The 16,776-nt window shown below is 41.6% G+C and overlaps 1 protein-coding gene across 2 annotated transcripts in view; it reads right to left on the bottom strand.

Moving 5' to 3' along the window:
- LNX1 (ligand of numb-protein X 1) overlaps positions 1-4,767 on the bottom strand; it is a 71,925-nt gene extending 67,158 nt beyond the window's left edge. The window contains exon 1 of one of the 2 annotated variants that reach the window (XM_017835638.1): positions 4,749-4,767. The gene's annotated coding sequence lies outside the window, so the exon portion shown is untranslated. Of the gene's footprint in view, positions 1-3,535; positions 3,592-4,748 lie in introns of those variants that run through there. The other variant, XM_017835552.1, reaches the window with a different exon arrangement.
- Positions 4,768-16,776: the final 12,009 nt, after the last annotated feature.

The following is a 16,776-nucleotide window of genomic DNA, read 5'->3' as shown; positions in this document are numbered from 1 at the left end:
AGCAGCATTGTGTGTAGATAAAGATTGCAATAAAGCAGGTAAGAAATAATGAAAGAAGAAAGAAATATAGTTAAGAATAATGGTTACTGCCCAAACCACCTGCTCAGCACAGCATGAGAGAGCAGCAGCTTCACCCAATGCACACAAGCATACAGACACTTAATGTGTGGCCAGAGAGAAGACAATTTGGGTCATGAGAACTTAGAGCTCGGGACCCTCTAGACCATCCTCATACCACAGCAGCAATGGACCTGGGCCCCTGCATTCAAAGTTTATCTGCCTGAAGTCAAGCAGTTATAACCATCTGCACTAGCATAATCAGTTCAAAACTTCATTTACTTCCCAAAGCACCAAATACCTCACATGCTGAAGAGGACAACACAATGCCAAGTACTGTATCACTAAAAAATAGGCCTATTCCCTTCATAATTTGTAATACAGAAACCCAGTAGGTCACTAACTACAAACCCAATTAGCTCTGGCCGAAGCACCTGTCTGCTGGTATTTTAGAGATGTAAACTCTGTGGGTGGCAGCAAAACTGAAGAGTAATTTGTAGTTTTTACTTGATGAACCCCAACTGCTCATTGGAGCACTTATGTCTCATTATATCAATGCTTATTTTGTTATACTGCTTTGAAAATAAACATGAAGATATAAAATATGCAATGGCCTAATTACTGCTCTTGCTTGAAAATGTAAATCTTTTTTGGTGCTCTGCCGTAACACTCTACCCTTGCTTCCAGCTTGACTTAATTTGCTGAGACAATGTGTCAGCCTCAGACACACACGTTTGAGGGCAAATGAGGGAAAGAATAATAAAAGAAGTCTGTCTATGACAGAGCATATTTTCATATAAATAAAAACCTTATTTTTATGCAAAGCTCATGGGCTCTAAACCTGAGAGATTAAACTTTAACATGGCAGGGTTTTTCTGACATGAAGGTAAAATAATACCTCCACTAACTCTTACCAGATGATTAAATGTCATACATTCACTTCAGTGATTTGTTAGATCTTATACAGCAATTATGTTAAGTGCCTGCAAAATAGTAGGTTTTGCTTGCAAGTCTAAGTTCTGCATAAGCTCTGTCTCTTGATTAGCAGTAGCTTCAGTGGAATTAGAACCCTTGCAAATATTTAAAATACTCTATACTAGGTCAAATGTTTCTTTTTGTAAAGATATTAATGAGAGCTTTATGAACAGCCCTTTGTGAAGATATGAACATCTCTCCATAGTGCAGAAAACAGCTCTGCCTGTTATCTTAATATAGGAATTATTATTTGGTCCCATAAAGGTGAAACACAGCAAAATGAAACAAGAGAAAAGATGATAAGAGGTGGGGATTGTTTGGGCACTGCAAGTGGGTCCAGGTAGGAAGCCCTTAGACAACTTCTCAGTGCAGTGAGGTAGCTGCAAGTTGGTGTTTGATCTACCAGCAGCTGTGTTTTGCAAAAGAGAAGGAGAGCATTCAGCTGCTCTCCACATCCCTCACTCACAGGGGAAGCCCATCTCAAATCAAGATGACTGCTTGCAAGAATGGCAACACATGGCTTGGGAACTTGCAGGATTGTGGCTTTAAAAATAGACATAAAATGAATTAAAAATCAGTAAAGCATGACAAAAATAGTACTGCATTATGAACTTCGTTTTTTCTTACATTGTCAAAAGACCTTGCACCTGGGGCAACCAGGGATGTGGGCATTATCATGCTGTTCCTCCACTTCCCTGCCACGTTCTCTTGTACAACCATAAACCGGTAGATCCATGTGGGTGCTCTCCCCATGCACCATACACCAGAATACAACCAACCCCAACATTTTGTTGCCTCATAGATGTTCCCAAGGACAGAAATTCTTACTTGCTGCTGGCAGGAGACCCAACACATAGCTCCCATCAGCAAACCTGTTGAAAACTAAAGCTGAAGCCCTGCTCTGAGGACGGAGCAGTCTGCAGGAACAGGAGCATGGGCATCCAAACAGCCCCTTCCCAACCTTGTGCCCTAATCCTGAAAGTACTGCTTCTTTGCTCCCACATGTACAACACATCAATTCCCCTGATACAAATTAGGTACAGCTGGAAATGTTGCTACGTCTCCAAATTGACTGCAATTACTTTCGCAATGACAACAGAGAGGCATCACTGCCTTAAGGCCATGCCCTGCTGCAGCAAAAATGATCAGAGAAGCCCCAGAGGAAGCAAAGTCTGACTGTCCTGGCAACATTACAGATACTTTTTATGAATCTGACATATTAATAATTTATTTAGAAAATTTAGACCACATAATAATATAAATAATATAAATTCTGAAAAAAAAATCTCAGCCTCTCCTAGCTAACCCGGTCCATGTTCATCCACGATGAACCTTTTCATAAACTGCTGGACATATCAAGCAATGAAATTACTGCCATCTTTGAGAGGGTGATTATACCACCAAAAGGGTTAGCATAGAGGACATGTGACAGAGTTTTCACACAGATTGTTGTTTTCAATGTTTACAGTCATTTGTATTTATAACATTTATGTGCTGTCATAATAGCTACATAATTAATTTTATGTCCTTTCAGGAAGATTAAAGCCTTAATTCCTCTTGAATGGTGTAGAAAAGAGGGGGGAGGCAATTTAAAATTGACCTGTTGATTACCAGAGTTTATTTCTACTTCTTCTATTACCTATGAAAAAATAAGAGAAATAAAACACTTTAAGCAAGGAAACCTGTACAGATAAATGGCAAACCCTGGTGAAATAAAAAAAAGGCAATTTTTACTGGGTTGAACTTCTATTCTTCAAGGCCCCTTCTTGTGGGAAGAGGAGAGGGGAAAGGAGACGGAAGGAATCCTACATTCATTTACAACCACCACTGGCAGCCTCAGCAGAGCGTGGATGCCACCTTGGCAGTCTCATGCTTCTTACAGTAAAAGCCATATTGACAGAAACTGGTTGCTGCATGGATGATTGGCAGGAGGAGCTTTTAGAGGAGGTGGTGGTGCCATGCCTAATCAGACATCACCAGCATTTGCCACTTTGCTGCTGTGCAGGTAGTTTTCAACAACTCAGATCCCATAGTTGTACAGTGTCTAGCACAGCTTGTCTTGGATAAAGAAAATTAAGTACTGATTTGTAAGAATGTCAGTGGTGTGACACTGCAGTAAATCAAGCTTCAGTCCAAGGCAGAGACCTGAGGCACAGTGCAAATGATGAAGAAAGAACATTGTCATCTGGATTGCTAAGTTTTCAGCCACAAGATGGAAGGAGAATGGTCACATCAGGACATGAAATAACCCCCAAGGCTGTGACCACAGTGAAAACCACTATCATGGTAACGTATTTTTTAAAAAGTTACCCAATAGCCTCCACTGATTCGACAGAGTTTGTACCTTACTGCTCTTCACTGGTTAGGAACTTGCAGCCACCAGAAGCATTTAAGAGAATAACCCAGACAAAAAGCATGGACAGTAAACATGGAGAGTAGCCAAGCCCACAGTTGTCCCATCCAAGAAGCATTTGACCAATCTTAAGCTTAAATACTGACTTACCACGACAGTTACACTGGTAGCAGTGTAGCAAGAGGAGGGCTCGCCAAGCAGAGAGGCAGAACCCCACTGCCTCTGCCCACCCACACCATCAAATATTAACCCAGCTGTTCAGGAGGCTGCACTTGGAAGTAGCATGGCACAAAATGGAAGAAACTTCAGGTAGCAAAAAGTGAGTAACAGAGGCTGAAAGGAAAAGGATTAAATGATGAAAGATATTGAGGAATTGGCTATCACAGGAAGGAAAAAATAGTTGCCTAAAGGCCAGAGAAACAGTGACACAGGGCCTGGAGGGGCCTGGCTACTGGCTTAAATCACCAATGGTGAAAGACAAACCACTGAGTAGGCATCACTGGAAAACAGAGGAGCAACACAGATGAGCTGCAGAACAGTTAGAGGAATTTAGCCCCAGTGGCTATGAAGTAGCATAGCTTGGTGGTAATGAAATCCTTAATCAAGGGTAAGGGTGGGAGCACGTGAAAGGAAAAGGGATTCTGAATAGTACAGTAAGATTTACTTGGTTTGGGTTTTGGTTTGGTTTGGTTTTCTCTCTGTGTTTAAGTGATTAATGCTCCTGTTTTATTTTTGAACTTTGAGTGTGTGCATAACAAATCCTGTACCTGCTCATTAAAAGCAGATGCTTTTTCATGCCCTGTTTCTCTGCTGTACAACCCTGTAGGAGGTGGAGGTACTACTGACAGAGCTGTTGCGCTCTTCTTAGCTAAATTGTGATAGCAAAGTCATTCTGCATCCTTCCCCCAACCCCTGCATGAGCTGTTATCTCCTACGAATGTCCATCTCTGACTGAGTCACAGCCATCCATTTATGTGGTTCAGCATGACACTGTATGGTGCTGGTCTGCAGGCATGCAAGGAAACCACTCTGCCACAGTGGCATTGTCAGCTGTGATGCCTTAAGCCCCTAATGTTTTTTTTTTTATTTTTCTAATATTGGTAAGCCTTATAAGTTTTATAAGTAGATTTTAAAAGCAGCAACCCTCCCTCCTTTGTCCCTTGTCCCTTTCCCTTTCCCTCTAGCACCCTTGTTTATACATTCCTTAACCCTCTTACCCCATTCTATGCTCCCTATATCACCCCTACCCCTGAATACAGCAGAAATGTTTAGTTTTTTGTCAAGGCAAGGCCTAGATTGTTGGCAGAACAGCATATCAGGGCCTAAACCACAGAACATGGTCAAAAACTGGGTGACTACGTACCCTTTGTGCTCTGATGAAGATGAAGATGAACAGAGGGTCCCGAAATGCACCCCAGACCCATTTTCAGGGGGTGGACCCAGGGCGGTCCAGAGTAAAGGCCACAGGGTGGACACATCTGGGATTGGATGGATGGTATTATAAAATGTAACATCTCAGGCACGGCCGGTGCATGTCTTGTAACATCTTTGCCTTGGCATAATAAACCCTTTCTTATCTCACCCCTAATTAACTGCTCCGGGAGATTTTTTTCAGCACCTAACTCCCACGGCAACAGCTGCCAAGTAAAGTTAGAAGCTCCTTTTTCTTCCAGAGATGCTTTAACCTGGCCTTCCTTTCACCACTCTACCTGTGAGCATGCTGCAACCAACACTTGCCTTGATACTCAGCTGAGAGCCTGGAGACTGCCATCTTGCTTCTAATGTTAAGAGGTACCCACATCAAATTGTTAGGAGGCTCTGTAGCTTTCACAGTTACAGAATTAGCTCTTTAATGAAGCATCAGCCCAGCTGCCAGTGGCTAGACGTGACCAGGTTAGGCGATGTGGGCATTGTCCCCATCTAGTGGCTCACCCACACTGGGGAGAAGAGTTGATCAGAGCCAGGAAGGAGGGAGCAGAGGTCTTCTTTCACCCTCACAAGCAAAAGCACAAAGCCCTCAGGTTACACAGGGTTAGCTGTGACCATACTCAAGAGGGTATAAACCTTACTGCTCCTGTTAGAGCACAGGGTTACGAGATCACACCACTTATTTCATATTCAGGACTTTATAATGAAGTATCAGGTTGAATGCTTATACAAAACTGTTTGCCTTTTGTAAAATTTTAACTGTTTTAATTTATTATCTTTCATCAAACTGCCTTCCGTGGTAACAGGCCTCCCAGGTTTCCCATTACCATGTTTTGTACCACTAACTTCTTCTACCCAAATGAAGTTTTTTTACAGATTACACTGACTTTACTGTTCAAAGTGATACTATGTAACAGTTGTGGAGAACATAGAGTGACCCATACTCCAATAATATGTATTATACAGTATTTTAGATTCAAAAAGGCAGTGATTCACATTTAAAGATCTGGCTATAAAATATTATTTAATAATTTGCACCAATTCTGGCATAGCTGCACTAAAGGCCAAAGGGGTGGGTTAGTCTGCCTAGATTTGAAACTTTGTTTGAAGGAAGGTTATAAAACACTAAGGTGCTCAAAATCTTATCATCATGCCTTGAGATCAGCTACCCTCCTACGTATATCTTTCTCTTTTTTTCTTTTCCCTTTTCACTTATTTTTAAATCTATTCTAACTAAAGAACAGTCACAACATTTTCTTTCTGCCTGAGGTGTAGTTAATTGGAGATTTGTTGTGGGCAGAGGCAAGATGCATACCTCCAGGTAGCAAGTCAGTAGTTGGAGGATAGATGGTGATCCTGGAGATAAAGATTTAGCAGATAAGAATTCAGCCTGACTTTTAAGACAATAAAAAAGACTGTTAGAACTGGGTCTTAGAGGAAAAAAATTGTATTTAAAAGTTCAGCACAGTCAATACAGAATGCCTTTGAGACAATAAATAGGAGCTCCAAAACTACTTCTCTGCCTGGTCCCACCTTTAAGACAACTAGTTTTTCAAAGTTATTGTTAGTCAAAAAGTCCTTCTCATAGCTTATAACAATCAAAGCACTTTGCAGAGCCTTTAATGATGAAAGGCATTTCCAACTGAATAGAAAAATCCAGTGGTAAAGTATAGTAGGTGAATAACCCCAACTTTTTAAGTTGTTCACAGCTCAAGCTGTGAAACCTAACAGAAATGGCATACTGTGCCTGCAATCACAACAACTTCTCAAACCAGAACCAGACTGTTGGAAAAAAAGTGGTTTTCTCTTTTGCTCATGCTGGAATTTACAGAATAAACCAATATTGGAAAAAGCTTTTCACTGTGGAATTACATAGCTGAAATGTCTGTTAGGAATGTATGGAAATATATTCTGCCTTTTTGTCTGTCTGTCTGTCTCTCGCACGCCCACACAAACTTGAATTGCTCTTTCTGACAATTTCATGGATACAGAACTTTACTCAGCATGTTAAAATGAAAAAAATCAGTCCAGAAGTAATTTGAGAATATTAGGAACAGCTGGACAAGATTTGAGCGAAGAGAAGATCTGAATAAGACAGTACATATCCGCATGTTAACCTACCCACAGTACCAGGAATATGTCCTAGGAATGAACTCACCTTAGTAGAAAGAAGTACTTCTGAGAAAACTTGTTGCTGGCATGTCTCTAGTTGTCAAATACTGTGTTGGTTGAGGTAGCAACTTCTGTGTCTTGCTTTTTTCAAATTTCAGTAAACCCAGACTTGGACCAACAGCTTATGCCAGAACTACATGCTCAGACTCCAAGTGCAAAGATGTGTTGTAGCGAAATGGGCAGGCTGTGGGTAACTGCTGCCCAAAGGCACACAGTCTACCTACTCAAAGGAAGTCAATCATGTGGCCAAAGCAAGGCTATGTGAGCAATTATGATTGACTCCTAAAGGGCTTCCTAAACATATGCTCATCCTAATTGACATGATAAATGCCATCGGCATTTCACATACTAAATTATAAAATTGCACAGTTAGTTATGTAACAAAAGGTGCGTTACCACTCCGATTTGGCTGATTGCTCTGACTTTGGCAAGACTGGCAACCTCACAAATACCACAAGCTTGCTTTCAGCCATTTGACCAAGTGACAGAACTGTATTTGTGTGGCTGGACAGCCACATGGCCCAGCTACCTTCTAAGATGCTGGTAGCCAGAAACAAGTATAACATTCCAAGTGAACTGCATAAGGGAGTGTGTCCCAGGTCCTTGCTGCAAGTGAGTCTGCTGTGTCTCTGTGATGGGGAATGCAGACCATGTGTTCTCCGTGTGGGCCTGCCCTACTTAACTTTAAAATAACAATGCAATAGGCAGGGGAAAATGCATGGGAATGTGAAAATCGTAACTTAATACAGCGTCACAGTAAGTCTTAATCTGTCTTTGCAATACTCTCCCAGGGCCCCAAGTGGGTCAGCTGGGGAGGTGGGTGATGCTACCTCTCTGCCCTACCAGTGCCAGGGAATGAAAAAGCTGATGAAGAGGGAATGAAAAAGCAGTGGAGGACTTCTTCCCCACAGGATATTGAAGCCTTACACCTCAACCTGCCTCTCACAGCCATGGTGCCTGCCACCCTCAGACCACACAGCATCTTCTCACATGTGACCATGAGATAATATTTAATAACTACAAAGTGCAGAACATGTGATGTATAGCCCTGATAATAACACATAATAAAATAAGCCATGCTTTAATTACATTGTGCCTTTACAACTGCTTCTCTGATCCAGGAGTTTCTTAATGCTTGACAAACTACTTAATAAGTTCTCATAACACCCTGTGGGGACCTTTTTTTAGAAGCAGCCCACAGCATGGTTAGGTGAGAAGGGGAAGGGGCACCTAGTTGCTCCTACGCCATGGGGCCAAGGCCAAGCTTCTGTCACAAGAGTCCTCGTGAAGCAATCTGAACAGAGATGTTCTCAGATCTGATCTGAGGGAAAGTCCTCGCAAGCTCCTGAATTCTAGGACTGCATCCTCTGCTTTGTGAACGTGGACCCATGGGGGGACAGTAGCAACTTGCAGCATCTCGCTCCTTAGAGTGACTTGTCTAACTCAAGCAAATGCTTGAGTTAGAACCTCTGGTCCGTTGCGCTCAAAGGCAAAATTAAGCAAATTCAATGGAGTAAGGATTTAATTATCTGTATCTCAATTCCACTTATGTTGCACCTAACTCCAGTACTATAATTTAGATATAATTATTATTCTATTAGATATAATAGAAAATAATATATATAATATATAATATATAATATAATATATAATATATAATAAAAATTATTAGTAAATATTATATACAATATATAATTTAAATTGCAGGTCTGTAAATGTCTGTAACTTAAATTATATCTGTGTCTTACTCTTTCCTCCTCCTGCCACTTGGATCCACAAAAAATGACTGAATAAACACATTCTAACCAGAAAAAAAACAGTCCCTTTTGAAGAACTGCACAAAACAGCGACACTCTGATCTTTAAAATAACACAATCTGAAAGCATTCCCTCTCACCCAGTCCCAGGGTCACAGCTACGGGAGTCCAGTCCCATTCAGGAACCTGGAGAAAGGAGAGGACAAGCACAGGCAAGGTAGCCAACAAGTAAATTTCAACAACTTGTAAGAGTGGCCCAGCCCGGAGAGAGCCTATGAAATCACAGGCAAACAGGCAATATGCAGCCATAAATTGAAATTTCAGTGGGCACGGGGAAGAAATTTTGATGAGTTTACAGACATTTTGCAATGTCAAGTACTGAATTTCACATTTAAGAAACAAGCAGTCTTTGAAAGAGGGAGACATACTGCACACTGAAGAGGCTGAACCCTGAAGCCCAGTAACTGTGATCTATCAGTTTTCTGGGGCTAATACAGGTTAATTTTTGGGTCTTGAACAAACCTCTCTTACGAAGTAGTGCTGACAGTGTCCATTTATATCTGCAGATAGTCCTTACTGCTCATCTGGGAGTGAGCTGTGCAGTATAACTTTCTTCCAAATGGAAAGGACTGGATAAACACAAAGTATTCAAACAGGAGTGGAAGCAGGTCTCTCTAGATGAAGCTGTGCAATAGTTTCTGTTCCAGGGCACCTTTTTTTTTTTTTTTTGTAGCAGGATAATGACTAATATCCCTGTCCAACCAATGTCACGGCAAGTAAATTTTGTTTATTATAGTGACCAAGCCCTCAGCTACCAAAACACATCCTCTAGAGCCTGGTTCTGCCCTCATCTGCTCAGTGCTGGGAAACAACATCCCTGAGTATGTGAGTACTACTCACTGTTCTTGATTCATCACTGCTTTAATTGAGGCTTTGTGGGAACTTCCCAAAACCCCATTGTCAATTAGCATGCATGTGCAGCTGATGGCCTTGTAATATTCTCCTTAAAAACAAGGGGCTTACTAAGGTTTTGTCAGCCAGGACACACGAGTGACACCAGCCTGGGAAAGATAGTTAAGTCTGTGGCTGAATAAATATCTGCTTCCAGAACCGGTTCTGTGGGTGTGAAGACCAATTGTGTGCTGTTAGTTGTGTGATGAGAAACCAATTAGGAATTACATGCTCAAACTGTCCTGCTTCCTGCATCCTTTCTCATGATCAGATGTGATCTGCTGCATTCATGCAGGCAAGAGGATTTTTTAATTCTTTGAAATTCCTCCTACAAGTCACAGCTATTTCCATGCCTCAAACCCTTTTTGACTCAATCTAAAGTGCAATATTCTTTTAAATAATAGTAGTATGATTAGATGACTTCTCAGACTGCAACTACAAAAATCCAAAGCTATATTTTCCAGAACTGTGTTGTACTTGCAAAATCCTCTGTGAACTGATACTGTTAAATATATAGTACAAAATCATCTTTGAAGGAGAAAATAAAATAAAATAACAGCATCACCTGTATTTTTTTAACATCAGCATCTCAACAGTAACTATACCATGTAGCTGTAGGCATGGAAAGCAAAAGAGTAGGGAAAAGACAAGTAAAAAATAGACAAGAATTATATCCAAAATCCAATCAAAACTTACGTCTTTTCAGACAAGCCATTTTCTGAAAGATGTATCAGTCCAGAGAAATAGCCATCATTCCTTAACAAGAAATAACTGGCAGATGAAAACCATCACTTTTTTAAGACTCTTTGTTTTAGTAAGGATGTTGTAGGCATATTAAAGTAAAACTGGAGGACCAATGAGAGGGTTACCAGGAGCAACTAGACAGGTAGGAAGTCTGAGTGTTTAGTTCCTTGTAAAGGACTAACTGATGTTTACTCAGAGGAATGAGAGCAGTAGGCATTGGGAAGCACTTGTATGCAACAGGAGCTGCCAACTAACCATTCCCTGAACACGTATTGAAGGTGAAAGTTTATCTTCCATGTTGAGTCCCTTTGAATCACATGATTCAGGTAACGATCCTATTTACAGATTCGGTTTGAGCCTTTGGGAAAAGCCTTGGAAACATCAACTGTATACTTGTGCATCCCAGCTTCTAGGAGCACAAATTTCAGTGAAAGAATGGGACATGTACTGCAAACAAGTGCTAAGTCAGGCAGCCTTGCAGGACACCAGTGTCCAGCTATTTTAATAAGAGAGGGACCTCATTAGTCTTCTCAAAAGGCTCTGGCCACAGAGCACCTCCATATCAGCCACAGGCCTTCACCTGCCCCTGCAGTGAAAGGAATCAGGTGGCAGTATCTAGCCCTGCAAACAGGGCTGAGGGCTCCAGAAATACTGGACTGCTTCCCTCCAGCAGCCAGCCTGGAAAAGACTCTCTGCATTCGAAAGCCTTTTTTTAATTTACCTTGCTTCTGGAAACAATGCTGTTTGATTTCCTGGTTTGCAGTGAAATGAAGCTAATCTATCATCTCATCCTGCGTGCAAGATTTATTCCCATTTTACAAAAGAAAGGCTATGCTCGGGGAAGATGCCAGCACCTTCAAACTTCTTCCAAAAGACAATTCAATTTTCTCTTCTGATAGATGATCTCAACCCAGAGCCAGGAAAATTCTTCTTCCCAACTCTGTGTACAATGAAGTCCTGATGCAGTTAATGCTCAAACACATGGGCTTGAAACACCCATCCAAAAAGCAGAACCCATGTGAGCAAAGGGGAGGAGACTTGTACAGGACCACAAACAAGTAAGAGAAATTAGCAGTGGGAGAAAGAATATTTTCAGGTGGCAAAGAAAAGATAACAAGGAGACAAACTTACCCAGATTAATTCAATTTATATTTTTGGAAAATACACATAGACTCTGAGGTTTGGGATGGAAAAATAAAATACCAAATTAGTAACAGATTACTTCCTTTCAGTCTTAGGAAAGTGGATGTGAGTATTGAGGATACAACTCCTCACATGGCAGCAGCTTTCCAAATGCCTGACAGTGAATCCTGGCTTTTATTTGCAGATCAGCATTTGTGCTTTTCCAACAACAGCAGATAATAGACAGTGCTGTTTCAATGAGTTGATGGAGCTGCCTTGATATTGTTCTGCATGAACATGAATGATCAAATGAAAAGAGCTTGGGAGAGCGGGATGACCAAGGAGCTCTGTTACTACAGGAGATTGTGGGAAAAGTGCCCAGTATAGTCACCTAATGTATAGTTGCTTTTCCTACTGTTGGATGAACCCTTTTCTAGTCATCAGGCACTGTAGGAAAGCATGGAATATAAGTCTAGTATGCATACCTTTCCTGCTTTTTATGTTTTTCATTGGTAGATGTCAAGAAGTTCATCCATGGTCATTAAAAACACCCCAAAACATTAAGATGTTCAAACATGTGAACAGGTCCTGCTGATTTATGTACTTGGACCTCTTGTCTACAGAATACTCTAAGTATGTATTTCAGTGTGTGAGGATGTCCACATATCCTCATTGCAGTTTTGGGTTCTATGTTGGCATGTCTGTGCAAATACATGTTCTCACATGAACAATCAGGCTTCTGGGTAGAAATCAAATTTATAAGTTATTTCTATTCATTCATATTCACAGGTATGCAACCCCTGCATATACCTCTACTGAATTGCAAGATGATTTGAGTGAAGAACTGATTAGTTGAAGTAAGTGGAGGAGAACATGAGCTAAAGATAACAACTAAACCAAGTTCTCTTTCTTTCCTCACTTCAGCTGCAGTTATATGCATAAAATCAAGCAGCAAGATACAGCAGCAGTGACTGTAGCCTCAATTTACCTCCTACAGCTGCAGTGAGACTGTGGGTTTTAACCTGGGGGAGGGGGGGGAAGAAATGGATTTCCAGAGGATTAATAAAATGATGGGCTAAAAAGCAGCTGCAGTACAAATGGCACTTCTCCACACATAATCAGTTGGATTTCAACACAGTTTACAGAAGAAATAGACTTTCTTAACAACAGGGAAAGCAGAAACCCAAACACATCTGATTAACAAAAAGGTAATGAACTAAGCACAGGTACTTTGCATACTAGCATGTAGTAGGTATGTAACTAGTTTAACACTAACTACCAAGAAATACAGCAACCTACAGGTACGTTATATGGCCTTCTCTGTTAGATTATGAAAATGATCTCTGCATTAGATTATGGGGAGGCTGAATCACTAATGACAGACAGAATAGATATTTATCACTGCCTGGCTGCATGGCATTCCAGAGAGTGCAGGCTGAGGTTCATACCTGCTCCCCCTGCCACAAAATGAGGCTGATTTGTTTACCAGATCATCTTCTTCCACCTTTGCTCCTCTGGAACAACTCATGCCCAATTGAAGGGGGAAAGTGGGAACAGCACAAAACGCGATACAAGTCTTTCAACTCACATATCTGGCTTTAGCTTGCCTCTCATCCGCTGCTGGCAGAGTCCTGCAGGTATAAAATCCCCAGGCTGGGGCCAGCGTGGCCAGGCAGGGGCTCTGCACTCCACCTTCAGCCCTGTTGCAGCAGGCAGAGAGCGGTCGGTGGCCGTGTCAGACTGGGAAGCCTGTGGTATGACCTGTGGTAGAAGGTACAGAAAAGCTGAATTGCATAAACCTGAGCAGTTTAAGGTTTAAAAGACCACACCCTTCCAGTCATGTCTCCCGCAGGCAGATAAGCAGGCTGCTCATACAATAGTGTAATTTGAAGCTTTTACTTTTCTTTCCGGCATATACCAAACTTCGTTTTCAGTCAGGCTCTTACTTGCAATTCTTTTCTTCTTTCAGATTGCCAAATGAACCATTTAACAGTCAAGTGGACCATTTTAAAAATTGCTTCAAGATGAAAGATTCATGTTGACTTTCCCTTTGGAAAAGGAAGATGAGGCTCACAAGTTCTAACCCCAAGTCTATAGTTTGGAATTTGAATATTCACCTTGTTCCTGTACACTTGAAGTTGGTGGTAAACTCATGAACCATATAAGAGCAATTTGTAAACTCCAGAATCAGCTCTCTGAAAATACAAGCTCTGTTAATTTTCTGAACGCTGCAAAATTAAGACTGTTTCAAACCCTCTTACTGAGTCATTTTCAGTTTTTAAAGTACCCAAGAAGGGGATAAGATGTGCACTGTAGATGAAGTGTTTGATGCTGTACTGTAATGCAACAGCTGAGTGTGAATGTTAGTAACAAAAGCAGTGGCAGCAAAAAAGATCTTTTTTCAAAAAATATTTTCAGGGGAGGAAAAGAAACCCTCATCTTCCAGCTATATGAATCACTAATAAATGCATCTTCAGCCATCTTAAGCATTTGCTTCTAAGGAAGGAAGTGTTATTCAGGAAGCAAGGCAGCTTTGGAGATGGACTTGAAGCAAGCAACTGCAGTATATACTAAAAACAAGAAGGAAATCCCCAGGCTCTGATATAAACATTTATGGCTACCAGGTCTTGGTCTCCAATTCATTCTTACACGAGTTTGTTTCCCTTCAAACATTTTAAAAGCATATTTGCTGCTTGTGACTATAAAATCCCATGTTAAATATTTATTAGAAGAAATCATCAAAGGACCTGTCAAGTCCTACCAGCAAGTGTGACAGTCGTATCCTTAGCCTGATGGATGCTTCTTTGCAATAGTATTTGCCTTTCCTGCCCTGACAGCACAGCACCTCTGCTCCAAGTTGCTCTAGGAAACCTGGGATGGGTCCCTGCCAAGCCAGCCTGCCAGTGCTCAGTGTACGGTTGTTCAAAACCCAGCAGTACTGTGCTGGATCTGGGGCATTGTGCAGCTGTTGCTCTTCCCCCAGGATGGGTGCAATACTGAGAGACACAGCCTGCACGGGACCAGATGTCCACGGCAGTCACAAGGCCAGATATGAAAGCCTCATGCGTCAGTCGCCTGCAAAATTGAACTATGCATATGCAACGTTCTTTTAAAAACACGCTTAAGCTACAGAAGCTTAAACATTAGCAAATATATCCCTGCAGAGCAAAGCCTGCATTTAAATCCTTCCTCTCATGGGAGGTCTCTCTGAGGCTGCTCGCCCCAGATCAGAAAACCCAGAGCCCTGTTGCCACAGGTGACCACATCAGACAGTTACAGACTTAATTTCTGTTTTAGAAACTAGCCAAGTTTTTACTCCCTCCCACTGCCAGAAGGCTTTTCTAAGTTTCCAGACTAACGGTCAGTTCGAACTCATTGTTCTCACGCTAATGTTACTGGATTGCTTAAATAGCCTTTCCCATTTCATGATATGTTTTCCTGTTTTCCTTTCCACTCAAACTCTCTAAGAAGTTCTTCTGCTCAGAAGAAAGGCTTTTCACTGCTCTTCACTCTCCTGCTCACCCAAACAACCCTCTTGGGCACTCATTCCTGTCCGAATTTTTCCCCCCAGAATGGCATTTATACTTCTTTACACACGCCAGGCAAATCATTTCCCTAGAAGATGAGTTTTTTTAATGTCTCTGAACCAAAGAACTCGTGAGCTGTACCTGTTGATGGAAGATCCTAGCCAAACCTATCTTTCATCTGCTGGGAAGATTGAAGCTATCCTTTGAAGCTATCTCCAGCCTGTGTATTGCATTATTTATTGATTCTCTTCTTTGCCCACAGCTGGCAAAAGGCTCTGGCAGATTTTCTTCACCAACAGCACAAAAAAGCAAGAGCATTTGCCAACTACAATTCATTATTTTGCATCAAAATGACAGCAGCATCTCATGGATCTGACCAGTGCAGTGCACTGACCTCTTGATAAACTTCTAATTCCCTGGTACAGACTCACACATTGGAGGCAAAAAAAATTACATATTTATCTCTGTTTAATTTTAAAATAAATTTGTACATTTATCTCAAGCTATGCAAATAGGTGTACAAGGACAGACATTTTCAGCTGCAGATATTACATACTTCATTACTGTTGAAATTATTTCCAGGAGGACAACATGCCATGAGCTATACTCATTTATTTACTTCAACTAACTGATTTTAGCATATATTGAAACCATTGGCAGTATACACTATGCAAGCTAAGTTAGAAGATTAGTCAAGTCAAATTATGGGAAATTGTAATAATGAAATATTAGTTGATAATATTGTAGTGGATGCCATCTGTGTTGGGTTGAAAAGATCACTGTGTCCTGCAAACACAGAGGCCTGTGCAGCTCTGTGAAACTGGAGCAGAAGAGTCAGGGGGCAGGCCAGCTCTTTGCCTGCCACTGGCCACTCTCTTCTAGCCCCTGGTCCTGGCCAGCCAGCAGACTGCTTGCAAAAAAGGAAATAAAAGAGCTATCTCCAGTGCATGTTGCATTCCTGTCCACACAGTTCTGGCAGGGGACTGAGCTATGCTGTCTCTTTCAAGTCCTCAACAGCATTGGAGATTCCTTGTGTATTTCTGTGATATACCCACGATGGTAAAATACACCCTTGTCCCTGAGCCCCATGGATGGATGGTAGGATGGGGACCAGGAGGTGGAGGCTGGGTAGCCCTGGCTGGCACTGCCTCAGTGGAGAAGCGGTGGAAGGAATGGTGCCAGGAAAGGAGCACCAAGGGCTGTGGGTCACAGCTTACGGTTGTGGGGACAGACCAGAGAGGAGGAGATTGAAGTCCCCCAGGACACACTGTCTCTCCTGAACCTCCATGATGGCAGGCCACATCCACATCTGTCATGAACATTTGATTCAATGTTCTCACATGGGATTGCACCTTGACTTGTAGGGACATACAGGAGAACATGAACAAGCTCTGAGAGGGAGAATAATCAGGTGTTGAAACAACTCCAGAATGTAGGCCAGTGTTTTCATGTCAGTTCCCTCTCTTTTTTTCCCTTTATGGAAAATCAGCAATCTGAATTGGATAACAAAATATAAAACTATTGCCAAGTACTTGTACTATGGACTCTTTGGGGACTACTGAGTGTCACTGACAGTCTGGTTGGAAATGAGACTGGACTCTGCACTCATTAATCACCAATATTAAAGTAGCAATTCTGTACGGTGTGACAGTTTAAATAAGATGTTGACTTCCAAAGTTGACCTACTTGGT

This window comes from Lepidothrix coronata, unplaced genomic scaffold, assembly GCF_001604755.1.
Source record: "Lepidothrix coronata isolate B3197 unplaced genomic scaffold, Lepidothrix_coronata-1.0 Scaffold0, whole genome shotgun sequence".
Classification (NCBI taxonomy): Eukaryota; Metazoa; Chordata; class Aves; order Passeriformes; family Pipridae; genus Lepidothrix; species Lepidothrix coronata.
This window is presented reverse-complemented; position numbering and strand designations above follow the sequence as displayed.